The sequence below is a fragment of the Camelus dromedarius genome, unplaced genomic scaffold, assembly GCF_036321535.1.
Source record: "Camelus dromedarius isolate mCamDro1 unplaced genomic scaffold, mCamDro1.pat HAP1_SCAFFOLD_197, whole genome shotgun sequence".
Classification (NCBI taxonomy): domain Eukaryota; kingdom Metazoa; phylum Chordata; class Mammalia; order Artiodactyla; family Camelidae; genus Camelus; species Camelus dromedarius.
In genome coordinates, this window is record NW_026989761.1 from 1,484,107 (window position 1) to 1,494,677 (window position 10,571).

General features: G+C 40.5%; 1 long non-coding RNA gene across 1 annotated transcript in view; it reads left to right on the forward strand.

The window, feature by feature from the left end:
* The window catches only part of LOC135320572 (uncharacterized), a 29,448-nt gene extending 19,313 nt beyond the window's left edge, over positions 1-10,135 (forward strand). The window contains exons 3-4 of the long non-coding RNA XR_010379774.1: positions 7,377-7,562; positions 10,039-10,135. This is a non-coding gene — a long non-coding RNA (uncharacterized LOC135320572). The remainder of the gene's footprint in view (positions 1-7,376; positions 7,563-10,038) is intronic.
* The last annotated feature ends 436 nt before the right edge of the window (positions 10,136-10,571 follow it).

Consider the following 10,571-nt stretch of genomic DNA (forward strand, 5'->3'; position numbering starts at 1 on the left):
GACATCAGTCCATGGGATCCCAGGGTTGCTGTCGGTATAATTTCTGAGCACGTTGTGGCACTTCTACCCGTGCGGACCTGGGTGGCAGTTTTCCGCCTTCCGCACTGATTTCCCCGAACAGCAGGGTCCTCTCACACCCCCGGATGTGAGGCTGGGAGCTCTCAGAGTAGGCCAGTCAGAGGCCAAGTCCACCAATCAGAAAATAATGAAGTCCTTGGAAGTGGGTTTAATAGAAAAAAAGGGCTTCCAGGTAGTCCGATGGGCTGTTCGATTCCATTTGGTGAAAAGCTATCCGCTGTTTCTGGTTGAGCTGCTTCTTTGCTGTTGAAAAGTCTGGATTACATGGAGGGATTTTAAAAAGCAGAAAGGTGTGATTTCATGTGGTACATCCACACCGGTGAGAAGTGATGGATGACCGCCTGTGTGAGACATAGACAGAGTCTTACAAACTTCATAAAACAGCTTTAAAAGCTCTTCCATCTGAGTGCATTTCATATGGGGTCCAGTTCATCACTGGTCACCCTGAGAGGGCAAATAATTGATAATGGCAGAAAGGACACGGAGGCATCAAAAAGGTCTCAGTCATGTTCCCTGTTTAAAGGATGTGGCACAATGTAATATATTTGAGCTGGTTCTTCACTGAACAGTTTTGAGTGTTTTCTGGGACTCACCAGTGCACCACGGTTCCTTGCAGCTGGGTGTCCCCTCAGTGCAGCTCTGTCAGCCCTCATCCTGGGCTGACGTGGTGTCACGGGGAGCAGGACGGTCAGCATCCCCGGCTCCTCCGAGCTCCGTTTCTTCATCCGCAATGCTGGGTTTCTCTTCGGTGTCTACTTAGTAGGGTTGCTGAGAATCACACCTGATGGGGGTCAGGGGCGATTTGTGGTTGTCTCTGTGATTGTCATATAGTGAATATTTGATAGAAACTCTTGTTTTTTATTAAAATTATGGCTCCTAGATTGCAGTGGTTTTTAGTCTGCATTTACTCTTTTTATAAATTTATTCTTATTTTTAAATAAGCACTTATTTTTATTTATTTTTATGAAGGAACTGGGGACTGAAGCCAGCACATTGTGCATGCTAAGCAGGTGTTCTACAACTGAGTAATACAGACCCTCCTTGTCTGAACTTAAAAATAAATATTTCAATACACAAAATAGCTCTTAAACACCATCATGGGACCTATTTTCTGTATAGACAATTGAATACATATGCTATTTCAATAAGAATAAATGTTGTTGGGACATACTTTCTGAATCTGTTTACGTGTTTAAAAACGATCATAGGTAGTGATAAACACGAGTCTTGGATCCACTACTTAGGGTCTGTTTTGCCATCATGGGAAATTATATTCTACAGAGAAGGCTAATTGGGTCTCGTTGATATTTGGATGATTTAGCAGATGATGAAGGCTTTCAAAAGCTGACAGTTTTGTATTTTAAACTAACTACAAAGTTATCTTCTATAAATTGGAAGTCCTCAGCTTGTGAATTGCCCAGTAATTCAGTGTGTACATGTATGTGTCTCTGTGAACGTGTGTGTGTGTGATTTCAGGAAGGTAGAAATAAGTTCCATATAGCCTTCTGATACCTTTCTCTTCCAGTTCAAGGCGTAGGCATATATTTATACAAATAAATTGATACTCTTTTGTCATTTGGCATATTGGTGGGAATAAAAGGTTCTCATACTTGTTTCAGAAGGGTTGGGGAGAATGAGCTTAGAAAATAGGAGGAGATAGAGGCAGGAAGGTTCTTTACACTTTGTGCAGGATGAGAAACAGTAGCTTTTCTTTTTTCTACTAAAGCAAACTGGCACTGAATTGTAACATACTATTACTCAGAATTGCCTTTCTGATCAGATACGAGTGCCTCAGATTTTTCAAGGCAACATGAATGATGAAATGTGTTTTAGCAGTTATCTTTAAATGTAGTTTTGTTTTTTAAGTAAAAGGCTATAGCCTGTTCTTTCTTCCAGCGTTACAAGAATTTCCCATTGATCCAGGTACATGAAAATTGTGCTTAGATTCTTCGGGTTATTGTTTTTTTTTTAAGTGCTTATTTCATTGTGGTGTGAATGAATGTTTAAAATTTCTGGATTTTGATCTTTAGAACATGCTGATTTATCAGAACTGTTAAATACCTGATTGTTGTTTGGTCCTCGTTTGGTGGGGCATCCTATTGATTTCTGTTGTCTGTTAAAGAGGGAAATTCTTCCTCTAGCCTGTAGATCATTAAGTGAATGGTTTGCAGTGTGCCTTTAAAATTCTTTGAATGCATTGAGCATGTTTGTCCAGTGAATTTTGAATTGACTCATAGTAATGACTTTGATTCTGTGGCTTTTGCTCCTCTCCACATGAATTTGAATTCTCTGTTGCATTTTGTATACGTGTTCTTAACAGGGGAAGAAATTTTGCATTTTTTACATAGGTGGGTTTTCCTATCCCCTCTGAATGCCTTCTGTAATTGATACAGCGAAAATCTGTTATTGCAGTGCTTAATTATTTCATAAACTATTTTTTGGCTTAATCAGAAACAATGACAAAGAATGATAATAAAAAACATGAAAACCTTCCTTCCTTTGAAGAATAGAAATGAGGTGGTCAGGCTCACGCGTGCTTTGTACCTGACACCCTTACTTTCATGTCATTGTGTATCATGATTCGGAGATAGAGTTGCTTCAGGTTTGTAGATATTTGTTTTAACATTTGTGTTGAATTCATTCTCTAGGCTGATGTTTCCTGTTGCGTTTGTGGAAAGTGTAGATGAAGGGAAACAGATGCTACGTTTTGTATTCAGGAGGCCTGAGTTGCTGAAGAGAATAGAGGGTGGGCTGAGGAACAGTGTGACACTCCCTCACCTCCAGGCTGAAATTGATGAACAATGAAATCAATTAGGTGTATCGGTATTTATTTGACCAATAGAAGTCAGAGGGCCCAGACTGTCTAGTTATGCGCAATGGATAGTACTGAATTCACCTGCAGAATTAGGTGATTTACCAAGTAGAAGCAGCTTAGAGCAATCAGAAAAATCAGTTCTATGATGAGATATAAAAAGAATATAATATCTATTATTTCTGAAACTTTTCTATGTTAAGTTGTGTAGAGCTAAAATTAAGTTCCAAGCACCAGGAGTTAAGAGTCTGGGTGGTTCTGTGGGATCGTTATTCAGGGATGTGTCTAGACCCTGCTGGAATGGCCGAAGCTGGCAGGAAAAGACCCAGAGCCAGGATTTGTCATCCTAGGGTGTCCTCCATAATGGTTCCATGTGATAAACCATGATTGGGTTAACAAATTTAACAGACACCAGATGCATGTCAACTTTAAGAAGAAAAAGTGTGCTTAGTAACTGCTTTCAAGCAAGCACCTGTGCATCCTCACTCCTGTCTCCTTGCCATAAAAAGCAGAGACAATGCCTTTCTTGCATATTTGATGTTTTAGATAGCACTCTGTTCATTGCACAGCAATGAGCCAGGCCATCAGCTATAAATGCTGGGCGTGCGTGCTGTTAGTCTATTATCCCCAAAACACGGACCTGGCTGGACTGTTGGTCTGCTTTTAATGAATATCTAAAGAATTTATCTTGTTCCCCTCTCCCCATGACTACCCTAAAGGTAAACTAAGCCTTTTTACTCATTGTGGATTCTACAAGCTCTGTCTCATCCTGTCTTTCCCCAAGTTCCTGTTTACTATCACACAACTGTTAAAGACTATTTTCTTTGATTATACACAATAAATATGGGAGCATTTGAGAGGCTCTTGGAGTTGGCTCCCTACTCCTTCTCGCTTTCTTTCCTTTTTCCACAGTCTTGAGTCATTCATTCCATGTCGGTAAGACTTCTGCCAGCCAGAACCCACAGTTCCAGGTGAGAAGGATGCAGACTTTATCTCTCCTACCCTAGGGAGAGAGAGAAGAGAATTGAGATCTGCTCCCCCGTGGTCCCTTCCTGCCCCAGGGCCACTCCAGTTCACCTGCAGCCTTCTGGCCTCTGCTCTCAGGGCCTCTGTCCCAAGACTGACATCAGCCTTTTTTTCCCTTGTCAATATTTCCTGTGCCTTTCAGAAGTTGGTCTCTTCTCTGCAATTACACCCTGGCAGATGTGATGGTGGTCAGCGTGCTTGTGGGCAGTTATTTGGGGACTCCCAGGAGCCATTCTGATTCTCCTGAGTCTCTCATTCGGGGTTACAAAACTGTCGAGCACCGGAGGAAGCCCATTCACGTGAGGTCAACACAATATCACATCACTTTCATTTTGTTTTTGAATTTTCAGTGGAGAAAGTATTTGTAGCAAACTGTTCCAGATTTTCGGCCGCCTGCTTTCCTCACCACTATTTCCTTGTTGGCTCTGGTGCTTGTTTAAAGAGCCAGGTTTCTTCTCTGGTCATTTCTAGCAGCTGGGCTTGCCGAATCCTTGATCTGCATTTGAAGCAGAATGCTTCTTCGTGATGTCAAACTGATTTTCCTTGTCATGTCTTAATAATTTGTGTACACTCAGCAACTCTTTCAAGTGAAATGCTCTTTTCCAATTTCGGTTAACTCACATTTGCTGAACTCCTGCTTTCATGCTGAGGGCAGTTTCTTCTTCCTGTAATAAAATTTAGCAATTTGCATTTACTATAGGAAGGTAACTGGCTGGAGGTGCTTTTTTTCTTACCAGTTTTAATAACAATTCACCCATTAAAATGTACGGCGGTTTTTACTCTATGCCCAGAATTGTTCATCCCAGTCAATCTTAGAACATTTTCATCCCCCCAACAGGAAGCCCCTTACGCATATACAGACATTCCCATCTTCCCCATCCTCCCACAGCCCCAGAAAGCCACTTTTCTCTCTCTGTGGATTTGCCTGTGCTGGAAATTTCATGTAAATCTAGTTACTTCATGTAAGTGGAACCATCTATTGTGACTGACTTCTTTCACACTGAGTAACGTTTTCAATATTTGTCCAAGTTGTGGCCTGGGTCAGTACTCTATGCTTTGCTATTCCTGAATAGTATTCCACTGTATGGCTGGGCCCCTCTGTTTACCCATTCATCACGTGATAGACATTTGTGTTGTTTCTGTTTTTTGGCTGTGATGAGTAATGGCGCCGTGAATATTCCTGTAGGAGTTTTTATGTGAACATTTGTTTCCAGTTCTCTTACGTGTGTGCTCAGGAAGCAAAATTGCCTGGTCATTCAGAAACCAAATGTTCAACTCTCTAAGGACCTGACAGGCATTTTTCCAAGTTGGCTACGCTGTGTTATATCCTCACCAGCAACGGCTGCGACCTCCGTTTCTTCTGTGTCCTCATTAGTGCTTGTTACACTTTTTTTGATTATAACCTATTGTAGTGAGTGTGAAGCGGTTTCTCCTAGTGGTTTTGACTTGATTTCCCTTACAGCTAATGATATTGAACATCGTTTCTTTGTGCTTTTTGTCCATTTGTATATTTTCCTTGAAAAATATTTTTCAGATCCTCTATTCATTTTTTAATTGAGTTGCCTTTTTATTGTTGAGTTGTAGGAGTTCCTTTTTGTTTTTTTTTTTTTTTATAGATACAAATTCCTTATCAGATAAATGATTTGAAAAAATTTTCTCCTGTGTGTTGTTTTTTCACTTTCTGGATGGTGACATTTGAAGCAAAGTTTTAAATTTTGATGAACTCCAATTTATCTCTGTTTTCTTTTTTCCTTGTGCTTTTGGGGTAATATTTAATATCTGAGGTATTTTATTTAACCTTTTATATATAAAATAACTTAATTATTAGGACCGTTCTAGGAGACAGGTGCTGTTGTTGTCCCCAGTCTATGGATAGGAGACTGAGATTCAGAAAATTTCACTGACTTATCAGTGTCAAAGCTACACAGTGCTGTTGGAATTCAGACCCTCATGTTTGTCCCAAGCATCTGTGATCCTCACCACCATGCTCCACTACTTCCTGGAACCGTTAATGAAAAAGTCTTTACTTTTTTGATTTCTTGTTTTTGTTTTTCTCATTGGGGCCTCATCTCCTCATTTCCTTAAAGAGATCAGTGTAGGTTTATTTTAGGTCTCTTGTAGGCAGAAGCATTGCTATCAGTTAACTTCTTTATTACTCACTCCCCAGTGATGGCTTTTGCCAATTGACCTAATCAAGTCATGCTTAAGTCTTTCCTTCTCATGACACTAACAACAGAGTCATGACTTACTGAATGCTCAAAGCAGAAAGTACTTGATTGATTTTATTTTGCTAACCAATCAAACCAATCAAATAAATACCCGGTGTTGAAACATACGGTATGCCCTCCAGAATAGGGTCACTGTCTTCCTTGTGTTTCGTTTGTTTGGTCACAGTGTCTGGATAGTGCCTTGCTGTCCAGCAGTTTTGTTAGGATACGGTGCTCGTGAATCATTCTAAGGACAGAATTTTGACAACAGACTGTGTTGTTCATTCCACGAGGGAAAAGTTAATATAGAAATACTGCTCAGATCTATTTTAAAATTAAGTTTGGAATTTTGAGAAGGGTTCAAGAAACCATACAAAGAACTTTTTCACTAATTTTAGATCTATCTTAGACACATTATGGTTACATAGCAGAGTAACTTATCAAGAAGATTTGACAAGAGTTGTGTATTATTGATTATTTGTTTTAGTTGAAATATTCTACATGGGATAAAATATTCAGTGCCCATAAATGAACAAATATGTTTGTATTTCTATGCAACATGGGAGTAGACTTCATATGTTTCTATATAATATATATGACTGTGTGTTTTAATCTGTCTTTCAGTGTTTTTATAGTTTTTCAGCAATGTTGTAACTTTGGAATTCTTCTAAGAAAATCACCTCAGATTCTAGTGCAGTTTGTACTGTGTATGCTGTCTTATGCATGGGATTCCACTGTCCCCTTAGTGAGGAATTTCCTCTTCTATTGAGTTAGTATCAGAGTTCAAGGAACTGTGATTTCTAGGCCTTTGCTTTCCATGTGTTTTCACTTGGGTGTCAATCACAATTTTCCCTTTCTTGAGTTTTCATTGTTCAATTAGAATTTTTGAAAATAACTTAATTTGTTGCATCGGTCTCCCTAGAAACTTGATGTGTTTGTGCTTTTCAGTTTTCAATTAATGAAAAATGTAAATACACTCTTGTTTTTAAGTAGTCCTTTTTCACTAGATATTTGTTTACCTCTTTATAGTTAAAATATTTTTTTCCCAATGAGTGAATCGGTGTGTATATTTTAAAACAAACCTTACTTTTTATTCTTTTTATTGTAACAGTTATATACATTGTAGAGAATTTAGAAAATAAGAATAAACAAAGTAATAACTTCACAATGGCCTCTAATCTCTCCTGGAGTTACAGTTGTAAGGATTGAAATTGAGAATAACAAGTCCTCTTAAATTGTTCTTCTTTTTCAAGTACGTTTTGGTTACTGAGACCCTTGAATTCCCATATGAATTGTAGCAGCAGCTAGTCAGTTTCTGCAGAGGAGCCCGCTGGGATTGTGATCGAGACCACGTTGAATATACGGATTGCTTTGGGGAGCACTGCCATTCCAAGAGCTCTGTCTTCTGATCCAGGAATATGCGTGGTGTGTCTGTCCAGGTATTTAGTTCTTCTTTAATTTTTTTTCAACAATGCTTTGAGTTTACAGAGTTTTATTTTACTTTTTGTTTTTTGCCTTTATACTGAGGACAAGTGTGCAAGGTACCAGGATCAGAAGTGTATTTGAGCCCCGCCACTTGCTGCCACCATGGTCGCTGCGCTCTTGCTTTGCCCGCTCTACAACCTTGCACAGAATAGTACCTCAGTAACTCTCTCTCTCTCGAATGATTGTATGATTGTTGGATGATGCTTGAGAGTCCTTGTGATGATTTTATTTCCCCAGCCTTTCCCCACTTCTTTACTATGCCCTTTCTCTTCCTTTCCTCCAGCCTGGGTTTCAGTCTACATGTGGCATTGATTTTTCTTGTCTATAGACACTTCCTTTCACTTGTTCACCATCATTTTACATGTGGGCTGTGGAAAATTGCTAGATGTCAAGAAAGAGCCAATCGATTGCATGCTAGTATTTTTAGAGTGTGTTACTGTTTTATCGATTGAAATTAAATCAGGCTGACACCCTGAGCCCTCCCGTGAGCTGTTTTCGCCTTCCTACAGGTGATAATGCTCTGGTTGCTGAATGTGCCCTTCCCCAGACTTGGTTTTGGAGTTAAGTCACCATCAGTGGAGCCCTCTCTTTAAAAGATGAAGAAAACATTTGCTCCTTCTCCCTGGTTGGGGACTTGGATGAGATGAGGTACCAGATAAAGAATGGAGCCCCACCTCATTCTAACACCCGCTAGTTCCATTCCTTTCTCCAGGGAAAAAGAGTACAATTCAACACTATAAACATTGATTGTGAGCTAATGAGATAGACAGGACAACCGATCATTTATTAAATATCCTTTCATGCCAGAAACAAATGTATTATACACACAAAAAGCACGCAAAGCCCAGTAGTACCGTGATTACAAACGTGGGTCCGAGTTCGAGTCCTGCTCTGGAGTGACCAGTCATGAGAGATGGAGAAATGTTAGGTCAGCTTAGCTTCTCCTGGACTTGTTTCCTGTCCTGCAAAGACGGGCTTGCTAGGCGTCCCTCCCCCTTAGAGGTGCTGTGGGGTGTAAATGGCGCGTGGGCAGCCCGAGCACAGCTGCTCATTCCTCGTAAGGGCAGGAAAGCATAGCTTTTGTGATTACAGCTTTATGACCGTCCCGTGTAGACTCTTAGTGCTCCGAAGGGATGCCTTGTGGTTTGGAGATGGGATTCTCACTTCTGTAAATACCCAAGGATTGTGTTATTGGGCCGTGCTGATTTGAATCTATTCTTTAGAAAGTACATATTGTAGATATATTTTTCAAGCATGCATGCTTTTTTCTTTTATTATTTATAGTTCTACCCTCTCTCTTGGTGGGACTTTTCATGGAATCCAGGAAATAGTCCTAAGCCACCTGCCTCTTCACACTTCTCCGTGGTGGTTTTCTTCCCTGACTAGAAGAGGGTTCTGCATAGGAAATTTTCTTTGTTCCCCTTTTCTTGGAGTCTCTCTGTCTGTCTGCCCATCTCTCACCTGTCCATCTGTCCATTTATCTACACACTGAATCTTCTGACATGTTCCAAAAAGCATTTCAGGCAGCTTACAGAACAGATACCAAATAAACAGGTGAGGAAATGGGGCCAAGTTCAGACAGTGAGGCTAGGAGGCAAGCCTGTGTGAGGGTTGCAGGCATGAGAGACACACGTCTGCCCTGTGACTTATAAGATCGACAGCAACAGTGTGCCTGAGGCTCCCAGCAGACACAGGGAAACAGGGTTTGTGGGAGATGCTCACTGGCTGCGAAATAAATAAGTGGCTTAGGAGATGCCCAGCCTTTCCAGCTACTAAGGCTTTGGAGAATATTTTGAGTTTCTTCCAAAATCAGAGTATTGCATCTTTTCTTTTTTCAGAGATCTATGTATAGTTTGTTACATTCTATACCTGGTAATTTCTCCAAAACTGCTTCCCACGTGAGTCCCATGACTCGGGAATGGGGTGGTTCTGCTCATTGACGGGGGTTGGCCAGAAACAGAAAATGACAGCCTCAAAGGAGCCTGGGATTTGTCAGTTATGTTTTGTCAGTACTGTAGAGTTCAAACTCTTTCACAGTATCTCTCCATCTGAGGCGGCAGCGTCCTCTCTTACCAGCATCAGGAGCTCAGGACCACAGGATGGTGCGGGCTGAATGCACTGCCGTCAAGACAGCTGTGCTAGTCACTGCAGGTGTGGTTCTTTTACATAAGGCATTTCATGTTCTTTACTAGAATGTTTCAACAGAGAGTTAATTAACTGAGTCAATTCACATTTAATAAATATGATGCTTTGTTGAAAAGACAGTTATAGGCAGAATATAAGCTGTGAAGACTTTAAAAACGGTTTCATTACTGAAATTTCAGTAGGGAAGATACACAGTTTATCTTATTTATTCCTCTCTTTTAAAGTAACAAAGAAACAAGACAGAAAAGGCAGAGGATGGTTTCTGTTCTTCCTCTCCGCTTGCAGGTGCCCTCACCTCCAGTAGCATTCATCCAGACACCAGCACTGACACTGGCCGTGCTCAGAACTGCCTCAGACCTGAAGACAAAACTGACAAATAGAAGGGGGCTACGCCCTGTTACAGCAGGTGCTCTCACTTTGTGGGTCCTTATGTAACTGCACGATGTTAATCAGTATCGCCCGTTCTACATTGTGTAGCGCTGCTGCGGTGTCTCCTAGTTACTTGTTTCTGTAAGTATTCATGTATTATTCCCCAATGCGTGGTACTACACGCCTAAAAATGCTTTTTTCAGATGAAAAATAATTTGCATTTAATATAATAAGTCTGAAAAAAGGGGCAAAAGAGTCTATCCTGGTCCCGCTACTCAGAGATAATAATTAACAATTTAACATTTATTTTCTGTTCTTTTCGTCAGTGTGTATCAGCTTTGTCATAAAAACCAGTGAGCACTCTGTCCCTGTTTACTGTGCGGAGATCTCCATTTTCCATTCGGCTTATTACATGTTTTTCTACAATATTCTATCTCCCCTGGCATGAT